Below are 25,656 nucleotides of genomic sequence, written 5' to 3' on the forward strand. Positions count from 1 at the left end.
TATATAATATTTATTTACTTATTTATTTAAAAAGACTGCCAGTGAATCAGCACTGAGTAATGAAAAATTGATTTTGACTTTGGGAGTGCACTGTATCCTTTTTCTTATGTTTGCTGAATATATGTCAAGTTGGTGCTTGACTGAATGATAAAATTAATCTCCAAGAGTCTAATATTTTCAGACACATTTCACCTGAGACTCAAAACTTACCTTGGCATTTTGAAGAGCGCTGAATAATATTCCTAGTGTTCTTCTAATTCCTGTTTAAAAGTTTTTTCAACTGTACAACTAAGAAACCCGAAGAATAAGGGAAAATTTATACAGGGCTGACTGCATTTTTCTCTCTCTGAAATTTCCTGTTAGAGCACAAAACTTCATTAATCTAGGAAACGGCAGCCCTCTTGCCTCTGTGGATATGAAGTACTGTGATCCCAGGCAGATTTTGGAGGGGAGGAACAAGCTGGCATTTGCTCAAATATGCATTAAAAAAGGGGGCTGCCAAAAACAGGAAAATTGCAGAATCTACTCTAAGGGTAATGATAAGGAGAGGAATTAACCATTTTGATCTTTATTAATCTGCCAGAATGATGTAATCTGTGTCCTTTTAATCTTTATTTTGGGAATAAATTCATGTATTCCCATTTTTGTTCCTTTTGGTTCTTACTGCAATATTTGGTCACACAAATGAGGTGAGATAAAGTTGTAATGACTAATATGGTCCCAAAGAAAAAAGCAGGCTGTTGAACTGGTTTTGGGAATGTGTATATCTTTTCATTGAGAAAATTGTGTCTTATTATTCTAAGTTTCTTGAATAAACTGTAGGCACTAGTTACTTCCATTTTGCCTACAAAATACAGCTTGGTTAGCCCTACTTTCTGTGTGAGAAGATCACAGTGTCAAGCACAATATCCAGCATCATACCACAGTGCAGTCAGCACCAAGAAGGAATCAGGCTCTAGAAGGGTTATAGCCAAAGATTAATATCAGATATATTTGTGGATTTTTGTCTGAAAACACTATACTGACACTCTTTTTCAGTGTTAAGCTGTTTGCTGACTAAATTTCAAAGAGAGTGTTAGTTCTGTGTAACAGTTTTTACATTGAAAAACAGAGACTTGTAATTTTTTTTCTAGTATGTTCTTTGCGTGTTAAGTATTTTCATCTGTTCTGCTTCAGAGGCTAGAGGATGCACTTATGATTTATGTTTTTTTCTTTTCCCACATGGGTCATGCCAACTACAGCATGTATTGGGGCAGCAGGATCTTGACATCCATAAGGTACTTTCTATCCTCTGAAATCACAAGACTGCATAAAAGACCTGACCAAAGAGCTGGACCTGCCTGGAAAACAGAAAAGTAAACCATCTACTTTACATTTCTTTTGAGACAGAATTTCTAGGTTGGAAACTTTTGGGACTGGCCTGAAGTTTATGTAAAATTAAGTAAGACTAAGATTTTTCAAGCTTTTCATCAATAATTTCTGATATGCAAATTTTAACTACAACTAGCTTTAATAAAAAGTTTTATTAAAATGGGCCAACTAAAGGAAGAGAAATAACTCAGAATAGACGAAGGGGAGAAAAAAGAAAAAAACCCAAACCACAGTTAAATGATTCTTTCAGCAAAATAGAATTTTTACATAAAATTCTATGAAGACATTTACGATTAACATTATTTTTCATCAGTGACTAGCTGCAGTGCTCACTCCAACAATGTTAATGCTAGTCCCTCCACTATATAAAGCTCAGGCAGAAATTCTGAGACGTATTGGCATATCACAATTATGATTATAATAATGTCAAAATGTCACTGATGAAATGACATAGCATTGGTGGACACAAATATTTCTCCATTTCTGGATGATTCCACACTATTGTACTGAGGACAGGCTGAAGCTTTTTATGTCAGAGCTACTACACATTAAAATGTTTTTAACATTTGAAAAGAGTGTGCCTGATCTATCTTTTTTTTTCTTTTTTTTTCAAAGTTGACTATCTAAATTTACTAATCAAATTTTAATTTGAAAATACAAATTTATGAGTGAATTTTATAGAAGAAATGACTATATTATTTTTATTTGTTTTTAGTTAAAAGAAATAAATATTTCTTAGCCTTAAAATCTGCCTCATTGAGGCTTTCATTTGGGAATTTAAATGGGTTTTAAAAAAAGCCTTCCACTGGACTGTGTACACTGAAGTGTTCAATGAGCTGCATATTGAATAAGTAGGTGCAAGAGGAAAATAAGATCAGAAAGAAAAAGTGAGCTAAAGCTCTCAATCAGTACAACAAGCAGTGGTCACTGTGTAGACATTTTCAGCAGAGGTCAGCCCTTTTGTTTTTTACCTTCTTCTCTTTCCAGTCTTTCCAAGCAAAAATTTCAAGTCACACTCCTTCATCTTTTAGGGGATAATCTGCATACACACAAGCCAGCCCATTGGAACCGTTTATCATTATTTTAATCTCAATTTGCTCACCCAACTTTACATTATGCTTCATCCTAGTTCACTTTTTACAGATGAGGTTTTTACTGTCAGCACAAGTGCAGAATTTGTGCCTTGCTTTAAGCCTGGTAACTGCTAGCAAAACACTAGATGGGAATTATTTGTCATCCAGTATTCTGCACATGCTGCAGCATGAAAAAAAAAAAAAAAAAAAAAAGAGAGACTCTCACAGGAAAAAAAAGCATACATCATTAATGAAGGCTCTGAAGGATTTTGAAAGGCTTGCTTTGCCATTTTTCTTTTTAAAAATCCAATAAGGAGATTCCAACACCACACAACTAACAAGTTTTGTCAATAATTTTTCATGAACACATGATTCCCTATTATGGCATATTAAAAATGTTAGTCATTTGATGTGTCTGTACTTAACTCTAAAGAGATATCCAGTTGCATTATTTAGAGACAATAAGAATTTATGGTTTTTTTTTCTCCAGAGAATGAGTGCTGACTATAAACGTGTCACCTCACTTATGTACCTGGTGAAAGAGTTTTAGAAGCAGAAACTATATTTTGCTGCAATCAAAGCAATAAGAGTAAGTAGCCAGCATTTTTCATTGATTTTCTATCAGAGTGGCAGCAAGTTTAAAACTTTCAATCATAAACATAATACAAGGATTGGTTTTGCTTGCCATATCATACTGTCACTTTAATTTTTAAAGAAGAGATTTTAGAAATAAAAATGCTTTACAAAAAACATGATAAAAAATTTAAATAGATGGCTCTGGTCTGGATTCAGAAGGGGTCACTGCTTTGAAAATGGAACTGTTTGAAAGTATTCAACATTTATTTTGATTCTTTGACAGTTTTGCATTGAAGGTGAAAGAACCTGCTGTCGTCCATCTCATTTGATAGGCAGTGATTCTCCACTGTATCTGACATTAATTAATTCTCTTTTTAGCAGGGTCAACAATCAGAGCAAAGACTAAATAAATCAGGAATATCTTTGTGGAAATCAATGAAGTTACACTGGTGACAAGTAAGCATGAGAGCAGAAAGAACCCCAATAAATGTAGTTCATTATTCATTTCACTTAATTGCTGTGGAAAATAAGTGCCTTTGAACTTACTAAGCCATTAGCAGAAGACGCTCAACTCCTGTCTTAAAGAAAAGGGTGATTAATACTTAAGTGTTTCTCTGGATCCCAAAGACATCGTATGAAAAGATGATCCCACCACTGGGAGCTTTCACCACTGGACAGCAATCGAACTGTTTCAGAGGATCAGGTGGGAATGAGGAAAAGACATGTTTCCCGGAATTCGGAGTTAAAATAAGGCTTTGATTTTGCAATTAGTCTGCAATGTACTAATAGGCTATGTGAAAGAATATCTAAGCTGCAAATAAATTCAATTATCTTTAGCTGTCACGTCTTCTCTCAATGGATTTTACTACCTGTGAGGAAAGTCTTGTCCTTCTGCTCACTCTAGCTACAACCACTTACTCTGGTCTAACTTTGTCACACTCCACATGCCGGGGTGGACCTGATCGTCAGACCATACAGGTCTTCTTAGGCAGAGTTGTGACCTGAGCTCTTGAAATAAGGGCGCTTACTTTCTGTAATCAAGATGCAACAACAGAAGCCAAGACACCACATATCATTATTCTGTATTTTATTCTGAATCTGGGACAGATTGTTATAATGAAGATATTCCAAGTTAATGGTGAATCTAGATTTTGAAATTTTTTTTCCAAATCAGTGCAAAATTAAGGAAGGTTCCTTATTATTCATATTGATCACAAAATCATTGTCAGTAGGAAAAAGCTTCTGTCCTTTATATGGGACTGCTATCTGTATGAAGTTAAAAAGATAGTTTAAAACTGTTTAATCTGATTTCTGCTATCACTAGCTATTTAAAATACTTTGTAATTAACAATTAATTCCTGTGTCTTTAGGTCCATAAAATCTGAATTTGCATGTGAACGTCTTTAAAATTCTGCGAAAATTAAAACTACTGTTCTATTTCTGTATTATGAGATTTCAATCCTTCTACATCAATACAAAATACTTCTTGATTATTTGTCAAATCTGTAATTTGTAAACATAACACATTCATCTCAGGGAAACTAAATAAATAGGTTATATATAGAAGTTTTTCAGAAATGAATGTTTTCCAATATCACAAACCCACTGCATGATACCAGTGTTAGTTCAGAGTTTATAAGAAGGGGTGGGATGCAGGGTGGGGGAATTGAATAACTATGGCAATTAAAATATTTCATGCAGTGTTTGACACTCCACGTTCACTCTTGGTTCACCAGAAGGCAAACCAGTGCATAACACAGGCGTGTTCAGGGACGTTTACCTGTACTGCAGGGTAGTATTTAGAGAATAACTGTGATCCCTGTGTACAATTAGTAATATAATGTCATTGTTTTATTTCCATTAGTAGAAACATTGATATAGATCATCTAGACTAAGTGTAGCTTAATTGGTGAATTACTGTTTCAAATACAAAATATGGGAGTTTGTAAGTACCTGAAAGAAGATAGAAAAAGACCCAATACACTGCCCAGTTTTGTTATTTTCCTGCTGTGTTAAGTATTGATCTGTTTGAATCTCAGCATAGCATAAAGGCATAAACCGACACATTTTGACCACTGTTTACATTAAGAAGTTTATGAACCTTAGAGTATGAAAAACCTGGATTTTCTTCAGCAAAAATCATAGAATGATAGAATCATTTCCCTGCTCAAAACAGGGTCACCTAGAGCAGGTTACTCAGGACTGTGTCCAGTTCAGTTTTGAATATCCCCAAGGATGGAAACTCCAGAGCCTCTCGGGGCAACCGATCATGATTGCAGTAAAAAATACCCCCATTTCTTACATTCAAATGGAATTTCCTGGTTTACAGCATCTGCGCAATAGCTGTATTTGAGATAGTCCAGTAGAATAAGGAATGCAGGAAGACTGTAATCTAAGAGGAAGCATTTTTTGAACCAAGATATGAGAGTCCTGTAAGAGGAAAACCATAATCATATCTGTGCTTCAAGACAAATATCTGTTTAGGCTTTTTTAGATATTTCTACAAGGTCCGTTATAGTATCTTTTAGGTGTATGCACGTCTACACTATCTAAACGTCAGCTCCCTCGTTTACTGCAAGTTCCAACCTCTTCATCATACACTCTGTGTATGTACAACTTCACACCCAAGCTCTCTTTCAGTGGTTAGCCCTTTCTGGGATGAAACTTGGTTACAATTCTGAGAACATTTGCTCTGGTGGGCTATAAAACTCTTCTCACATTATTTCAAGCATTTTGAACTGGGAAAACAAACAAACAAAGTCAGGCAACCATTCGACCAGAACAAACAAACAAAGTCCCCACAGGTGTGCTAGCAGAAATCTGGCCCCAGTAGTACACACTTTAGATGCAACCAGTTTCCCCTTGAAGCTGTTATTTCTAATCGATGGGGACATGAGCCATCCAGAATCACATAGTTTGGGGATCAAGGACTGCTGTGAACATCCTAATCAGTGTAGGTGTGGCTGTAGAAATATCAGATGTTTAGAAAGCTTTGAGATTTGGTGTTATTCTCTTATGAGACTAGTAATTCTTGCTGAAGTCAAAGGGGACCCCTTGTATTCTGCTAGGGAAGATCAGGCCCAAACAAGATAGGGTAAGGTCCTTTACATAAACTGGCACATCCTGCGGTGTGTGCAAAACAGCAAAACAGCATGAAAGAGAAAGACTGTGGAGGAACTGTTTTGAGATATAATTCAAAATAACTCTGTTCCCATGCTTCTTATCACCATTCCTGCAGGTTTCCTAAGGATAACAAAGTTTAGGGTTTTGCAATGACATTTTAAATATTTTTTTTTTTTTTTACCTAAATAACATAGCCAGTGAAATATTGCCAGGTTTAAAAGAATCTGGGAATCAACATTTGTTAGCTGCGGTTATTGCTGATTGTTACATGCAAAGGCATGGACTTTACTGTCAAAGACAGGTAGGTTTTCATTCAAGAGCCATTAATATGCTTGAACCATCCTAGGATGAAGACACTGTGAAGATGAGACACTGCAGTTTTGCCACAAGATCACCAACGTTACACTATACTTCAAACTCATGTTGCCTAACTGATTGTAAAAATTAAACCATGTCTTTCGGTTTTGCTTTAAAGCAAGGTAACACGTTAGTTGCTTCAAGTGAAAAATGCATACCTTTCGAGCAGTGAGCCCAAGGCTAGTATGCCTGCAATGTCTCAGAAGAGATACACTTACCAAGTCATGGTAATATATCTCAGGTGATAATATATCCTTCTCTAATCCCTGAACTGTGGCTTCAGAAACTTTTTCACAGAGAGGAGGAAGGTGGCATTGTGGCCTAAGGAGTGTTGCAGTGGTCTGTTGTACCTAAAGCTGGAATCTTTCAACCTTACCTTCAGCAACAGTTTGAGGCAGCCAAGTTAGGGATGGAGCTGCTTCAGGTTCACTGACGAGTCAGCGGAGAGAAGTAGGCAGCTGGAGATCTTGCCCTCTGCATTGCTTTCTTGTAAGTGCTTTTCTCCTTCACTTTGCCTCTATGGAGTGAGTGGGGAACGTCAGTTAAGTGCCTAAAATTAAATGCAAGAGAAGCAAGCAAAGTTTTGAATGGATTCTACTTCCCCCAGACAAGACTGCTCCATAATAAAATCTCTCCATTCTTTCTGGATTGACAGTTCTCTAAAATTACCTGTATGTTATCCCCAACGCCAGAAGGTCAACGAACCACTGAAGTGGCAGCGTTGAAAGCAGTTTTGGGAAACACGATCAATTTGCACCTTTTTGCCAAAAAGATTATTTTTCCTAAATTAAAGCAAATTAAATTCTCAAACTTGCTAACCAAGTAAATCTGAATTAAAGGAAAAAAAATATAAAATTGAGCTTGTGAAGAAGTTGTGGGTTTTGGCTAATAACATAACAAGACATTACTTTCTTCAGACATACACTTGTGTTATCATTGCATACTTCTAATGAAATTGTATTGGAACTGTATATTTATTGGCCAATGTGAAATTTCTCCTTTTGGGGGAATAATCTGTGGCATTTACTTCTGAGAAAAGAAAGGTGACTGAAATCAGTTTTTAGAAATGAAAATTATCTTGTTTCTCTTGTATTTTAATCACATGCTATTGCAAACAATGTCTGTGTGCTTTATTGATTCCCAAATCCTTTCTGTTTCCTTGCCTTAACTCAGACATGCCGACCAGAACAAGATAAAATTTATCCCCCTCCCTGTGACGGCAGTTGCAAAGGGTGCCATTGCCTGCTTTAACAGCCAGAGTAAAATCAAGAGCAGGGTGCTGTGGGAAAAAGTGGGAGTTATTTAAATCACCTGTGTAGGCACTAGGTGGTGATTAGGATCCGTATATATCCCAACATGGCTCTGGTCTATACCTTTCCTTCCAAAAGCATCCCTGTGATCTATGTATCTTCCAGTGCTATGCTGAAATCATGGCAGTGTCTCACTTCTAACTCCAAGTAGAATCAAACAAAAAAACCTATACAAAACAGAGAGTAGGACTAAGTCAGAGTAAATTTGTCCAAGTCTGGAAGCCACCTCGCTCTGTAACATGGTGCTCTGCTTGGTCTAATCAGTCTGTTGAGGGCGTTGGGAAGGCAGCAGAGGAGCTGAGAGGTGCCTTCTGCCTTGTGGAGCTGTGTTTTGAAACATCTGATAAGTAACAGGGAGAGATTCTGCTTGCCTAAAAAGCCTGAAAAGGTTATGAGTTTGAAGTGCTCTGTAAGAAGTTCAATCTCTTGAATACTTCTGAGTATTTTCTTCACTGAAGCTCAGTTCTGAGATACAGCATATACAGTGAGATTCATAAAAGGACTAGATGATTATACACAAACAGAAAAATTCTAGGTTAATATCATGCATAGGCTGATTGTCTAAAAGGTAGTTACAAGCAAGCGCATGAACTTCATCAGCTTCGCTGAAACCTACCTGCATGACTTAGGGTTAAACAGAATTCAAAATGTACAAATTCAAGGAAACTCAACTTTCAGCTTTCCATAACTCTGCAGTATGAAGTGTCCAGAGAAGTTTCTCACAGGAATTTCAAAGGACTCAGAAATGCACATTCCTGTGTTTCTTGGATTTCAACCATGCCCTGAGGTCCTCACACAACACTGGGGTCCTGTTGTGTCTGGTATTGAAGATCTTCACAGGAAGGTATAGCTCATATACTGTGTGACTCTGTCCAGTCTGTAATTAACTGTTCAACTCATCTACTAACACTTATTAAATCAACATATTCATTGATTTCTACATGTTTCTAGAATTGCCAGATTGCAGCGATGGTTGTGTGAAAAGAAATCCTAAAAGAAAATGAAGCTAAATGTCCTTTTGAGCTCATTATCAAATCTCAGAGTAACTCTGAAAGCTCTAACAGCTTCCAGAAAAATGATGTCATAATAATGTTCTGTGGTCCCTTTACTAGCTCTTTGTAGCTACTTATAAGACTTCAGAATGATGTAACATAATTCTTTATTATTGAGATTTCAAAAGAATCCACAATGTGTTAAATGCTTCTACAGTACAGGTAAAAACAAACTCCTTACCCAAAAAAGGGAAAGGTCTAGGAAAAGGCAAAAAGATAAAGAAAATAGAGGGAGATATTTTACTTATTGTTGGATAGCTCTACTACTACGTAGGCAGTGTTTTTTCTTCACAAGGAATCAGATACTATCTCACTGGGCCCTTTTTCACTTATATTCAACCTCTTTTTTTCAACTCGTGTTCGCTCATGGGATAAATGAGACCGATAAGGAAAATGGATTAAATAGCATGGTCTGAACTCCACAGAAATCAATAAAAGACTTTCTGCTAACTTCAGTCAGCTACAGTCTATGCTTTAATCAGCCAGGTGCATTTAACTGTCACAATTTCCTTTAAATTAATTTTAAATACAGATAAAGAAAATTATCATAATTGGCCCAGATTCTATTTCTGGGACATCCAATCTTGGAACACTACAGCCTGAAATACCTCCCTAAAAAAGATGAGCTTTTTGTGCATGGGAGAGGAATGGGAATCAGACAAGCATATAGCTCTGCTTATACTACTAAACTTTGTTCAATAATATTAGCTATCCATCTCTGATTCTTCAGACTATAAGCTGCTTGTCCCCATACGCTTCTAAAGCAATTAGCACTTTGCTGACACTTTGAATTATTAATATTATTGTTGTTATTAATACTAATTCCAAATGGTAGCAATACAAATTGGGTGTCCTTCATACAGAAAGTGAGACATATGTTTTGACTGTCATCAGTGGGACCTTTTCCTGTGTTTGTAATTTCAAGAATACTGTTGATACCAGCACAAATACCAATACCAATACTGCTGATAATTGTTGTGATGGCCACGTGTCCCATCTGGCAAGTGAGAGCAGATCTTAGCTCTGCACATAGGAGTGCACATTATTTAATACGTATTATTTCGTGAAATGCGTGAGGCTGTAAAATTGTAACTGATCTGTATTGAGATGTCCTTCATCTCCAAGTGCAGCCTAATTCTCCAGAAATCCTCCAAAAGAGGAAGAATTTTTAAGATCCTTAGAATTATGTGCATTTAGGAATGAGTAGGGTAAGTAGAAAATGCAGGACACCCTCTCTCCTTCCTGCTTGCTAAAAAAAAGTCAGAAACCTGAACAGACTGGATGCTGGACACCTTCCTCCCCTGGCTGTAAACACTGTAGCCTAGTCACTCCATGCAGTTAGGTGTTTTTCCTCAGAAATGTCAGATGGAACAGGCACACTTGCCTGCAGTCCTTCTGGAAACGGAATCATGTCTGACAGAGTTTTAGCTGAACCAAATGATACGCAGTGTGCTAAGCTTCAAATATCTTATTTCCTTTTTTTCCTTAAGGGAACAGGAGACCACCAATGTCTGTGGTTTTTCCTTTTAAGCCTGATCATCTTCTTTCGTCATTTTGTGTATCAACAAAGATACTTCAACTCACTCTACTTCTAGAATAAAAAATTCCTGTACGAGTTCATTTCGAACCATGGCCAGGATAAGTGATGAATTCTTATAGTGCCAATAACATACATAGACTCACATACCTATTAAATGTCATAGTAAAATCCTACAAATAGTATTTTTTCTTCTTGTCACTCATATGGCCAACAACTATGATTTTGCATGTGGAAGTGTAAGAGATATATTTCTTCCCCATCTCTAATTCATGCCACTCATCTCCCTTTTCTGTGGTGGGACAGGCACAAAAACCTGAAAGCATGATATAGTCCCTTTTGCATTCTCTTCTGTCCTGCTCTACAAATGCATCTTGCAGATGCACCTTGAATCCTGTGTCTTATCTCATCTGGGGATCCTTCCACAGCTAGGAAACTATGACCATTAGAGAGGCAAAGAAATTGGATGTACTATATATGGAACATAGGGGATAGAACAATATTAGCACACTGTCACTGTTAGTGTTCTTGCCCTCTTAAATGGATGGTGTCAGTCTCTCCCTGGGGATGGATGACTCAAGCTTGATGGGTGTGCAGATGATGGTTCAGGCTTATGTGCACGGAATACCTTTTATTCCATGATTCAGCCACACCTCCGGTGTGCCAGTGTGGCTGTGGCTGCAGCTTCTGACGCATCCTTCCCCTTAAATGATTTTCCTGTATGAGGTCATGCTGCTTCTATACAAAAAGACACCACAGAGACATGCCTTCACTCTTTCTGGAGTCCCATCTTTGCCTATATTTGCTTTTAAAGTCCTCGCAAACTGTGATAAAGAACAGCAATTTCCAGAAAATCTTGTGCACGCAGGAAGCCAACTCTGGAAACAGGAGGCAGTGTCATTTTTATCTTTAGCAAATGCTGCAGAGTCATATGGGTTCCAGTTAGTCTCTGTCATTGCAAGAAGATTGCTGACAACCATTCAGTAAATTTATGCTCGAAAGGAAGATGCCCACTGAAGTTGCCAGGATTCATCCACAGGAGGTCTGTGGTCAGTCACTGATTTGTCCTTTGATGGGAAAACCCAGCTTCAGTGAGAATCTGGACATTTGAGTTGTAACTGCTCAAGGCTAGCCTGCAGAGGGAAATCCTCCCAAGCTTCTCAATCAGCATTTTTAGGCTACAAGTGTTGTCTTTAACAGCACTAAAAGAACTGTCATGCTAAACAGCATGGCATTGAACAGAAGTTTATTATTTAAAGACGCCTGTGTTGTAAGCTGCAGGCAAGGGTTTTGCCAGTCATAGCTGGAGTTCCCGTGATCTAGCAGCAATACAACCCTGTAGAGACACATCCCATAGACAAGTATTGAATTACCCTACTACTGTGTGCTTTCTTAATGAAACATTAGCACCTTTGGGACTTGACAAGTTTCATCCATGATTACTTCAGCACAGGTAGTATGAAGAAAGCAAGCTGAAAGACAGAAATATGTTTTGATATTTATTTTAATTCCAGAATAACATATCTGTTCTAATTAAAGAGGTACCTTCCAGGCAGATGTTAAAATCACGTGGGAATTTGTATGCCAAATGCAAGATTAATGGGCTCACATGCTAATGAAGCACTCTTTCACTTTCCATGCCAGAGAATAAAAGCACCAGCCCTTCAATGGTGAAGCTGAAGCTACACCCTTCCTTAGCTGCAAAGGTTTATTCCTGTGGGATTCTTCAGAGATTATTTCACTGATTCATCGAAGTCTTTTTAGCTTTATCCTTTTCATGCTATAGTAAAGGGCTTAGCCCTTTTCTCTTCACATAGGCAAAACTCATAATTTGCATGTCTAGGGTACATAGGACCATTGCTCTGTGAAGCATTTTCATCCTGCTTCTGAAGAGGCACCTAACAGAAAACACTTCCCCTAAACAAATGAGTACGGGTTTGGTCATAACAAGTGATGTTTTGGTCTGTCCTGGATACCAGACCAAGAGTCAATTTAGTGTCAAAAACCAGCGAGTTGCCTGTCTATATGAAAGGTTTTTGGTTTTGTGTTCTTTCAGGGGTAGGCAAGCTGGCTGAGATTCTATCTCCACCATGAAAAAGGCCTTTATTTTGTGTTATTAAATGAAAGCTGAGCTTATCACTGACATCACAGGCTAGTCCTAATGGCTTTTACAATGGCCCTAACGGCCAGCCCTGAGAGACTCCCTGGGCCACATTCTCAGGCTGTATAAACTAATGAACAACCGGACCCTCGGTTTTTAGTACTTCCTTTCCCCCATGTGTCTTTTTCCACCCAGTAGTAAACTACAGCATACAGTTGTTTCCTGTGTCTGAGATCTGGCCTCGCAATTTTCATACAATTGATCATTTTTATACAAGTTCCTGCTTGAAATCTCAAACCTCTAAGTTCAGAAGGTCGGGTTCAAGGTGTTCATGAGTGTAGCCTGATCTTCTCCACCATCTTTGCCTATACTTATGTGTATGGCTGTGCCTGAGGGTGATTTAGGAATTCCCTCTACCAGCTTATCATTGGTTTTGTAGAACCCAAATTGCCTTCATTTTCTTTGAATTTTATGGAAAGGAAATAAAACATAATAAAATATTGTTCCCAAAAGGGTAGTTCTGTAGTATAATCTGCATTTCTCTTCTATTTCAGGCTGCCTCAAGAGGACACTGTGTTGCCAAGGTTATACAGCTATAATCATCATGTATTTATGCAAAATAAGAACTATGTAATAGTGCAACATTAAACATGATGAGATTATTAAAAGGAAAATACAGATGAACATAAGTCTTTTCTTCTAATACTTCCTTTTATAGGACTTTAAACCAAAGCTTTAGTCAAACACCTGCATATATCCATTTCTTCATTATTGTACCAGTCTCGATAAACTTAGACAGTTAGTGTCTCTGTACATTTATTAAATGCATTGATTTTTAGGTCACAAAATGTTCTTCATGAGAAATTGTCTTTTCAGATAAGCTCTAAAGGATCTGTATTTTGTAAACACAAGTGCTCAGGTGCTGGAGGGTTTATAGCTGGAACCAACCACACCACAACTACAAGTGATTTGGATGTATTAACTAGTTTGTGTAGTGACTCCTAACTAGCATCAAATACCCATAGCTCACAATCAGTTGAAGAACTGAGCCCTGGATTGTTATCTTACTCCCCACAAGTTTTTCCTGTAAGGGGAAGGATAAAGATCAGGCTGCCAGGCCCATCTGTGCTGGCTCCAGGGATAAGGGAGCACCCGTCTCTGCTCCCCAATTTGAGATGCGGACACAGGTCCACACTACTCTTTTGTAGATACAACGGAGGGTCATTTTGCTGCCTTGCCCACATAGGAGCATAACAACATGTAGGAACACAAGGCCATCTCCAGATTTACACATCTTTAGTGTTGCAGAACACCAGAACAGATGTGCTGGATCAGGTCCAAATCCATCCCATCCAGTCTAGTATCTCATCTCTGGCAGCCACGAGGTGTCTGTGGAAGTAAAGAAGAAGGTGGAAGCATAGACTGACATTTCACCAAACAGCCTCCACTGTTGAACTTCAAGGGCCTCCTGTGCCAAGTTTGCTTTCTAGGTGTTCCCATTCATGGATTTATCTTCCTTTTCATTCTCCCTTTGAATCTAAGTGAGATTTGAGCACCCATAACATCCTGTAGCAGCAAATTCCACACCTTAGTTACAAACAGTGCGAAAAAATACTTCCATTTGCTTGTATTCAGCTTACACCTTAGGCATTTTAGCAAGCCACTATTTTTATACTGGGATGAAATGGTAAGCAAACTATCCTTATGTAACATCTCAACACCACTCATAATTTCATAGGCATTTCTCCTGCCGCTCTGGAATTGTTCCCTTTCCTCAGCTATGTCACCTGGTTTATTTTGTTCTTGCCTCTGTGGAAGCCTTTGCACTCCTTTGGTTGTCCTTGTTGCTCTTCTCTAAACTTTTTTCTAGCTTTCTGGCACCTGTTTTGTGATGAGTAGGATCAGAACTGCCTGTGTAAGGAGGATATAAAATCTGCCACGCCTCGATGTTCCTGAGAACAGAAAGCAAGGAATTAGCCCTTGCACAAGTCTCAACATCTTCATACAGGTTCTATCAGAATTTGTTATCTTACGTTCCCAAAAGCAGTCATTGTGCAACAGACTCGGTTGCCTTTCAGTCAGGTGTAACATGATTCCTGAATGTATATTACTCCACACACCCAAGAAACCAGGCTGAAATTCCACATTATAATTTTTCAAGTTGCAAAGCTAGTTTCAGAGCAGTCTTCCCCTCCTATGTTGGTACTCGGATGTGGCAATTCAACTGTCTGGGTAACCATACTCAAAAATGGTTCAGTGAAATGATCTAAGCAAACAGACACTCTCTCCCACCCTTCCTCAAGTGTTGCTTTTCTTTGTTTATTAACCTGCATCACTCCAGCTGTCAGCAGCAATACCAATGAATGAGTTAGCCTCGCTGAAGGACTGATAAGCTTCCCCCACCAGAGGTGGGGTGACTGAGAAAGGAATGAGCAGGTGAGAGTGAAAAAGGGGATGAAACTTCTTAAATTGGCTTTCCACCAGCAAAATCCTCATGTGAAACCATGGTCTCAGAGGTGATGAGTAACTGCGCTGATTTCATCAGTTGTGCTTTTCTCAGGGAGGGATTCTGCAGGTGGGAGACATTTTGGGGGGTTTCCTGGGCTGAAAGGTTTTATCTGTGCAAGCAATGATGCTCTGAATCGTTTGTGATTTCTCAGGTATAGGCCCACTCTCGGAAGCATCTGTTTTGCAAGGCAAACAACACACCACACTCTCCCCTCTTAAAAATAAAAATAAATGAACAGATTGAGAGATAGAGCATAGAAGGATGGACAAAGAGGGGCCGCTACCGAGCAGCAGGGGAGGAGGCTGTTCCCGTGACTGGGACAGCAAACAGAGTTTTCAGGTTACAAGGCAGGAGGTTTAAGAAGTGGAGACTGGAGAAAGCAAAATAGGAAAATGCATTTCCAAGCTCTCAGTGATATATTTAAATAGGTTCTGCCCTCGTTAAACTCCGGATTTGCTGCAGTTTACATCACTAATCCTTGCATTCCTCACATGCCAATCAGGCCTCTTAAGGGGCACTTGGGCAGGGAGGTGGTCTGTGACTTGCCATTCCCTGCATGACAAGCAGAAAGTACTTGCACAGATATTGTATCCAATATGCCTTTACGGCTGTCAGGCAAACAGCAGCATGTTCTCAACTGAATACGCTCAGCCAGGTCTTCTCCCAGTGCCAGTCTGTACCTCACCTGATACCAGTTTATGCCAGGGAGGATCTGCCCAGGTATTTTTCCAGTTGTCTCGGAAAGCCTTCAGCACAAAGCAATGCTGTTCAGCATTTCACACTCAGAAGAGGGTTGAGCTGTTTTCTGGCACTTTTCATGAAAATTTCTGTCATAATTTAATCTATGTTTAAAAAAATATTTTTTTTAAAATTTGTATGTATATCATGAATCGTGTGTGTTTCTGAATTAAAAAAAAAAAGCCATGGAAATGCTAGCTCATGATTTCTTTCAGTACAAAAGCTCTCAGTATAAGCGTGCACAGAATCAGTTTATATGAATATTCATATATTTATATCACACAATATTGAAAGAAATAAAAGCAAGAACATGCAATGATTGCCTTAACACCCCTTTGTAACCTAGTAAGCTAAAACTACAGTAAACTTTGATTTCTTAAGATACTTCAATAACTAAACATTTTCCTTCCAAGCACATGTTCTTTGAGGAAATAGATCAGGTTAAAAGAGTTTATGTTAAAAAAAGACATCTAAAGCAAAGGTTAAAAATTACACCATGAAAAATGAGATCTTTCTGGAGACCAGGTAACTAAATATCAGAAGAACATGTTATCTTCATGGAGAAAATCTGAGTTTTAAGTGAAACCAGAGGGAATGGGTCACTCCGCGTGACCCTGCAGGCATGCTAAACAAGCCTAACTCCATTTCAGAATCGTCATTGACTGCTGCAGCGAGGTGCTTGAAATGGGGCTGTGTAGCTCGACAGTATTGTTTTCCGTCTCCATTTTTCACAGGGAGCCCAGATGAAACCTCAACACACAGAAAAATAAGTATTTCCACTTTAGATTGTTTTTTTTTTCTTCCTCTTCTTCTGGACTCGACTATTTGAAGGTTTGGTGTTTTGATAAATCAGTGCAGTCACTGTACCTTAGTATCTGCTCATGCTGACTAGTTCAATTAGCTCTAAAAGTCTGCATTATATATTGTAGTTAGTAGATTTGAAATAATACATTTGGTCCTATACATTTTAATAATTGTGTTTCTTTATACCTACGTGTTTGTCACATATATATTTTATTTGGATTTCTTTTTTTTAGTGCTTGATAACATTTATTTCTTCATTTTGAAAGTTTATTTTAGTTGCTTATTTGTTAGTTATTTGCCTGCCCCCACCCCAACCCCCACCTAACCACCCTGTCTTGTTTTATGTCAAATCTGCCTAGAGTCTGAGGAAAGGATCTTTTAAGGACAGTTTTTGTAGCTTGAAATAAGTATTATATGTTAAACTTTTATTTTATTTGTAGCCATCTGTGCGACCGCATTAACACAATAAAAATGTATACAATACCTGAATGCAGTTTTCAAGAGTTCACTATTAGCTTTGCTAAGATTTCCAGGATATTACTTTTCTGTATTTTTTTTCCCAAATTGTTTTATGAATGCAATTAAAGACCAAAGGCACTTTTTAGCACATTGAAATGTTTCAAATTTAGAGGCATCCTGACATCTATCTTTGGTGTATTTGGTTGAAGAAAAGTTATGAAAAGAGAGAGTTAACACAGGGAGCCAGGCCAGCTAGCTGTTATTGTGCACATGGGTGCATATATAAGGTTGGGTAGAAACTCACATGGACAAGCACCTAAGTTCAGTGGAGACAGCGGCAATAATGCTAGTAAGTATATTTGTTTAAATACACCACTAAGGTGTAGGAGAGTCTCTGTTACAGAATTTAAAGAAGTTGTTGCAGCTGCAGTAAGGTCTCAATGCAAGAATGGGCTAAGACCAGCAAAAATTTGTCAAAGGGGTTCTCTCACTGTGATAATTTGATTATTTGCTTTGAGTTCTTTATGTTGTTATTCCAAGTCACTGCAAGCCATTTGAAGTACATATCGAACAAATCAACAACAACAAAAAAAAAGCTAACATATTCTGGTGATACAAAAATTGGGATTTGTCCTGTTTTCTGCTCTGGCCCATGGATCCTAAAATCCTCAGTCCAAAGCAGCCAAATGTCAGCTCCCATAAGAAAGCCAGTTGCCAGATGTTGGAACAATTGATGGCCCAGATGACAGAGGTCGCCATTTGTTTCGGGCAGCTGTCCTTCAGTGAGCCAGTGCCCCGGAGGACTGCGGGCAGATGCCAGATGGCTCCGGGTGGGTGCTCTGCCTGCCCCAGGGCCACGGGCTCCTGGCAGGGGCTGGGGGGATGAAGCACATTCCCAGAAAGATATCAGACAGGGAAGGGGGGATTTAAATCAGAACCTTTGAAGTCAGTATAACTTCATATGAGTTAATTTGAAGCTGAGTATAATAAATACTGCTGTGAGGGGATGGCAGCAGCAAAGTTAGGCTCCTGAAGAACCTCTAAATACCTAAATCATTAAGCTTTCCTGTGACCTGTATATACTGGGTCAAATTCATACGGAGACTACAAAGCCCACAGGCTAAATTATGTATTTGAGGACACAGCTAATCAGTCTCGCCTAATAAAACTACAAGAAAATGTATGCTCCAAGCTGACATCACCGCAGACAAACTGCATGTAAAAGTGCACTGTAAAACAATGACTGTAGTGCTTTCCAGCCTCAAACTGGGATGACTGGAGGAGGATCTGATAGAGGAGCTGTAAAATCATTAGTAGAGAGGAGAAGGTGAATAGGGTACAATTGGTCACTGTCTTTTTGATACAAGAGCCAAGGGTCATCAAAGGAAGCCAGCAGGACCCAGATTCATAATAAACAAAAGGAAAAGCTCCCTTGCCCAGTGTGGAGGTAACCCGTGGGACTGCTTGCTGCAGGATGGAGCTGTATGAGGTTTATGAGCATTTAAAAATGGCTAAGTCCATGGCAGGCAAATCTGTCAAGGGTGCTTGAACACAAAGAATCGCATGCTTCCTTTGCACTTAGGTTCTTCTCCAAGTTATTTATTATAGACTTTGCCAGGTGCAAGCTGGTAGACATCTGGCTGGGCCAATACAAGCCATCCTCAAGTTCTCACCTTGAGCACCGCATAACCACGGAGATCTTGAGAGGGAACAATTTGTTTAAACAGGGTCTCTGTGTGGTAGTTTATCCACATCAGTTCAGCCTAAGGAAAATGTCATAAGGCCTCATAGCTGACTTATAAATGCTCCTTGGAGGTGCAGTGATTTTAAGACTTGCTTTTCAGTTTTGCACACACCCTCACCCCTGCCCCCGACTCCCAGCAGAAAAAACAGGCTGTCATGTAATAAACGTAAGCTTATAAACAGCAGATTTGCTTTAGTTCATTATCTTTTGTGACTGCATAGAACTAATACATTGGCCATTAGAAGCCTCAGATTGAAAACCAGCAGTTACTGTCCTTGGGAGGTGGACTGCAGTCCTGGTCCCCAGTCCTGGATTCCTTTATTTTCCTGAGTAAAGCTATGCAGTTTAGCAGTCATGTGCCATAATCTCATGCTTGCTGCATGGCAGTTTCCAAGGAAACTCACAGGCTGCACATGCTAGAAGTGATCGTGAGGGGATGTCAGCTACAATTGCCTTGGTGGAGGCTTTGCTTGGAGTGGAAGCTTACCTACGGTAGAGGCTGGGTTTCCATTCCCAGATTAGGAACTGAGTGTTAGAATGTGTTTATAACAAAACACATATCTTGTTTTCTAGAGAGAGACCAGAAAATAAGACTTAATTTCCTTAACATATTTTTTTCCTAAAACCATATTCCACCTACCCATTTCTGTAGCCTAATATTTGTGATCTGTGAAAGCTTGATGTGTCTCATTGACACTTTTTTGTGAAGATTACTTTATTGAAAATGGCACTAACCACGTAGGAAAAAACACATGAAGATACAATCTGAATAAAACAACCTATTTCCCTGGGAAAAAAGAAAAAAGGTAACCTGAAAAAGGGTAGTCTGCTAGAAAGGAAAAAAAATCAGTTTAAAAGACAAGACAAAGGTCCAATCTCCTAATGAGAGAGCAGTAGCATCTGATATCTGTATATTACATGTATCCAGTATTATCTGAGTATGTTGAAGGTTATCAGGCTGCAGCTTTTCAGCCTCTGGGATTAAGCCTGCCTATACTGCACAGCTCCCATACACCCAAAGAGTGTGCATTAGGTTTACAGGGATATTTGGGAAAGTGTCTGTCCATGTAGATACTATTCACCTACTCATTTGGCTTGAGGTTGCCCAAAGCATGTATTTTGGGAGAAGGGAGAAGACTATAGATTGTTTTTTCTTCTTCTTTTTTTTTTCTTTGCTTTTATTTTTGAAATCAAAGGCAAACACTAATTTCGGGGCCCCCAAATCAGAGATCTAACACTGTGAAATAGAAAGGCTGTGACAAAGAAAACAGAGTAGATGTATCTTCTGGCTTCCAAATGCTGGAGGAATGCTTGAAGGGAACCAGCGTATCATTTTATAAAGATTTTTATTGTCTTTCAAGAGCTGAATCTCAGACTGTAAAACACCAGAGTTTAAATCCAAACATTTCTTTCTGCCATGTGATTTGGGACACTGAACAGAAAAGCCTAGTGATGGTGAGACAGCCAGACACAAAATGGAGAAGGTCAAAGCCTGTGTTGTCTTATTCTAAACCAGAAAAGTAACAAAAAGTAAATAACCCCAGCCAGCTCCCCCACTCTGCATTAAAATACACAGAAGAGAAAATAAAGGTTGGAAGAACAGAAAGCTACTAGATGTTGCCAGTTATTTTAAACTGTTTTAAATTAGATAGGAAATCAGTGCCATATTATCACACAAAATATACAGTAGAGGAGGAAACACAGAAACACTTCCCTAAATTTACCAAAATGCATTTGTTTCATAACAAAAATATGTATAAGGAGGAATGCGCATCCAATCTGGAAGAATGTTAGCATTTAACACTCTTTTCATCTTTGTGAAAATACTCCCCTTATGGGACCTTGCCAAGAAAGAGAGATTTTGACAGGCTGACTTCTTCCAGGGAGATACTTCATGTCTAAACCCAGCTCCAGCTATGTGTCCTTTTCTTCTGAATAGCCGCTAGTGTGTGATTTTCGGTTGCTTTTGGCTTTTTTTTTTTTTTTTTTGGTATGTGAAGGTCATCATTTGATTTTGGACAGGAACACTGTCATATGTTATCTGGCATATTTAAATTCATCAAGTATTTGGTAGCTACACATGTATAGAGTCTGCTCATTTTTAATCAATAAATAAAGACAGAAAACAACCTTCATCTGCAAACTTCTGCAATTGCAAAATGTAACGTAGAACAAAAAAAAAAAAAAGGGGGGGGGGGGGGGCGGGAAATCTCCTTCATGCTGTTTCCTCCCATTTACAACACCATGAGATCAAAAAAATAAATCAACAAACAGGAAGTTGCTTCGAAATTATAGCTCCTTCTATGAAGCTGACATTCTTGGTTGCCTGCTCTCTTTGAAGAAGAATAATTGAACAGGCTCTAGTTACAGGGGCCAACTCTTTTGAAAGCAGAGCTCTCTAGGTGAAGGTTATTCTTTACTCAGGGGTTAATCAGGGACCTGGATTTCTGTCTCTATAATACTGCTAGAAGGGGAAGGATTGAAAACAAATTCCTCTTCAGAATTGCCCAAGATTTCAGTCTCCAATGTTGATTGGCACTGATAACAGCTTCTCTCTGTTTTTTTCTCTCTCTAATGAAAGCTCACCAATTATCTTTTCTTTTTAACTATTTGCTAACAGCTTCTACCTCTAGATACTCTAATAACCTATAAAATGCCAAATACTTTGAACTCTAATTCAGCAAGTCACCCTAACATGTGTGATCTTAAAACCTGTGAGTTGGTTGCGCTTGTGGTGTGCTGGTGCTGTATAGTGTTACAGAGAGAGACAATGGGGAAATCTGTACCCTTAGAGAGCTTCTCGGATTGCAGCCTGAGCCCAGATTTCTGCTCCCTGGTTTATGGAATGGTCTGGAAGTCAGCTTCTGCTTCAGGCCCTCTGTGTGACGGTAACACTCATCCTACACAAAGGCAAAGAAACAAGAAAAAACAACCAGGATGGATGAGACATAGGCAATAATCTGGTGGTAGAAAGCGGACCAAAATGGAGTTGAACATAGTGTGGGAAATTGTGCGTGAAGGGAATCTGGGTTTTGGTCTCATGTCGAGGAGGGGGTGAAGTAAGGAAGGACGTACTGACACTGGCAATTTGAAATGAGCTGAGGACACAGAGGAAATTAGTTCTTAACTGGGTCTTCTTAGTGTCTTTTAAGGTGTCTGCATCTTCAGTAAGACAAAATATATCCTTTTATTATTTTTTTATTGTTATTTTTAAAAGCACTGCCTATGGAAAAAATTCCATAGGTGAGGCAATGTCCAAGGAGAGGTATTTCCCTGTTGAACCCCTGCTCCCCACAGCACTCTGCTCTCACCTTCCCAGCTTTAGGACCCAAGTGGAAGCATTCAGGCAACCATCCTCCAGGTAGTCAGGCAAAGCAGGCTGTTCCTGCTGTCATATTTTTTTCCTAACTCTATTGGTAAAAAAGAAGAGGAAACAAAAAAGATAAAAAGAAAAAGAAAAAACTAAAAAGGTGAGTTAAGAGAAGTCTTTGGTTCACCCTTGACAAATGATCTTTCCTTTCTTGCTGTGTATCTGCCCAGCTGAAGGTTGCTAGCTGAGTTTCTAACCAGCAGATAATTTGGCTTCATCTGAGGTGGTGCAGTTACATCTGTCCAGTAGTTGCATTTATCCAGATTATTTCATCTCATAAAACATACTGGAAACTGAGTATTTTAATTCAATGTTTCTATATTTTATTATTATTATTATTTCCAAGACAGTGGCTGCCTGGCTGGTTTTAGCCACTTTTCTTCCTTTCTGCATCGCCAGACTTCTCTGCTTCTGGCTTGGAGACTTTCCCAAGGGTCTATAATGTTCCAAAGAGAGCAAGGAAAAGAAAACACAAGAGCCCCAGTCAAGTGCAGGGATGCTACTGAAGAGCCCTCTTCCGTGAGGGAGTACTGCCATACTTGGCTCTTCAGTCCTGGTTTTATTCCGTGAAGTAGTTTCTTTGAGACACAGAGAAACTGAGGCAGGGGTATGGGTCCCATAGGTTACCGAGTGCTTCACAAAACTGGAATGACATTCCTGGCTTCCACTGATCCTTGTCAAGCTGTTCGGCAGCACCGCAGGAGGAGCTCAGCACCCGAAGGAACAAGCCGGGAAGGAACGAGGTTCCCCTTCCCAGCTGTCAGCGTGGCTCCCGAGCTGTTCCCACAGATTACCTGTGGTTTGCCTCCTTCCAGTCTTTCCCACCATGTGTCAGTCCCGGGTTTTGACATCTCATTTAAAATTAGACCCTGATTTTGAAACCCGATCTGGGCGAGCGCCGCTCGGCAGCGCCGGCAGCTCGAGTGAAAGTCCGCTGCGAGGGCAGGCGTGCGGGACGGCAGCCAGGAAGCTCGCAGATTTGTCCTGCATCCAGCTTTCCAGGATCGCACCCTCTGCGGAGCGCCCCGCGGCCGGCAGCGGAGCGGGAGCCCCTCGAGCGATGCTCCGGGCCCGCGCGCCCCCTACCGCCCCCGCGCGCCCCGCTCCCGCGCCCCCCGCAGCGGCCCCGCAGCCGGGCCGGCTGGCAGAAAGGGCGAGCTTCGGGCTTTCCTCCCTTATCGTCCCCCCAGACCAGAAGGGTAGCAGCACCCCCGGCTTTCACAGCTTGTCCTAAAAGCAAGGCGCTGTTGGCTGTTGGGAGTTACAAGGGGAGGTGCCCCCCCCACACTTTCCCACTGTTCCCAAAACCACATTTGGTTTTGTCCCTAAAGGAAAAGCTGAGTTATCTGTAAAGCCATTAAGAGCTTACAGGAAGAGAAGGTCCTTTAAGAAAGTCTGTTCTGCCTTTTGTCCCACAGGTATTCCCCATGTAGGAAATTGCTTATGTAGGTCATAGGAGTGTAACTGAGCAACAGGCCAGTAAAAAAATCACTCAACAATTTCTTTTTGTGCTTATAAATGTTTAGAAGCCTCTGTTCACCCCCCAAATTCTAGCAGTAGCAGAACGAGTGTTGGGGTGGGGACTGTCACAAGCAGTGCGATGTCCTGCATGCCAGAATGAAAGACAGATACACCAGAGAGGATCCAGCCCACTGCAATCCCATCTATACTGGGATGTTAGTGCCTAAAATTAGTTCATGTTCAGAATAGGGTTACAAATTGCTTAGCTCTGCAGACGCAAAATTCATAAGATTCTTCCTCATGACTGAGACTGCCATATCCTTACTTGGTCACACAAGTTCAGGGTGCTTATGTCTTACATAAAACTGCGATACATGAAATTCAGCTAAATACATATTAAATATCTGACTCAGATCAGGAATGAAAAAAAATAAAAACAAAAAAACCCCACAACACAAACCCAGCACTACTTTTAGGTTTATGACTAAAGTTCAAAATTAAGGCCTGTAAAGGTATTTGTTTGAAGGCACAGAATGTGTCTGACTCCCATCATGGTCAATAAAAGCAAAAGAGCGACCACCTTTCTAGCATAGAAGGCTTAGGGTAAATTTTACTTGCCTAAACATAGATAGTAGTTCCATCTGGGGTGCCCTCATGTTGTTTGTTCATTCAGCATGCATCAGTCTTAGCTGCTGTTCTCGTGTGGATATGTTGAATAAGTCTCAAAATCGACCGTCTTATATAAGAGACATCCCACGACCAGACGGCTGGACTGAGTTCCCAGAGGCTGAACCTCTACAGAGGCTCCAGCAACTACAACAAAGGCTCGGGCAGTCAATACAACCACAGGTAGGGAGTGTCCCTATAGACTTCTATACCTAGGTGTCTTAATTTTGAATTGCATTCTCTTATCTTTCCAAAGAAGTTCAGGACAGTAACTAACTTCAACAGTCATGACACTTATCTTTCATGTGGAGGTCTTAGGACTCATACAGCCAAGAGAAATCCTGCTTTTGAGTCGGTGTCTCTAGATAGGACCTGATATTGCAATGCAGATGGTGCAGGGAAGGTTCCTCACCACAGTAGCAGTAATGACCTTGGTCCTGGGTTGAAAGAATGAATCTTAAAGTCTTTAACATGTCTTTTGTGCTCCAAACTGCCTAAAATTCAATTGCTTGGGATCTTCCTAAACAGGACACTGAAGAAAATCAATCCAAATGAACTAAAGGTGTAAATTTAAAGTGTTAAAACTCACTTTTAGTGTAAGTGTAAAGACAATTTATTACTGAATAAGGGGATCCTCAAAGGAGCTTAATGAGGTTTTGCTAATCCACTTAAAGAAGTGAATCTTTCTTGAGTTTTCCCTGTGGACACACCCCTAATCTTTTGTCATAAATTCACTATTACTTTTCTTGTTTGCGTAAATTTTATAAAGCTCATGGGTTTGATGCACCAAGTGATGACCACCTATCTGCTCCTCCGCTACACTAGAGCTGGATAAGAACATTGCTGACATTTGTTTGACAGTTTGCAAACTTCTGTCACAATTTGATCTGTATATCTTTTCAATATAGAAATAGTTTGGATAACAACAACAACGATAATAATAATAATAATACAGTGCTATATGTTTTATTTGCATGCTTCCCCTCCACCCTGTGAATTGTCAGTCCTCTCTGTATCTCCAGCAGTTCCTGCAGACTGGATATTATTTCTTCCCACTTGTGATCGTGAAGCAGGAGCTGAATCTGAGGCCAGAGCCGTAAGGAACCCGGGTTCAGCCTTTTTAAATGCAGGAGCTGTTCACTTTCCCACCGGAACTCAGCATTTAGGGCACATATCAAGAAAACATAGGACAAGGAATCATTTGTTCCTTGCTCACGAGAGGTTTTGAACCCAATTTTTCTACTCGCTTAGAGCACCCAGCTCAGCAGATTTTTCTCGGATCCCTCCAAGAATTAGCATGTATTCGGCACTAAATGTAGCTGCGTTGAATTCACACCAGCAAAGCAAACGCGCTCTGTTCGGTGAGGCAGCCCGGAGGGAAGCCGGGGATTAACGGGAGATACGA

Source organism: Falco cherrug, chromosome 6 (genome assembly GCF_023634085.1).
Source record: "Falco cherrug isolate bFalChe1 chromosome 6, bFalChe1.pri, whole genome shotgun sequence".
Taxonomy (NCBI): Eukaryota; Metazoa; Chordata; class Aves; order Falconiformes; family Falconidae; genus Falco; species Falco cherrug.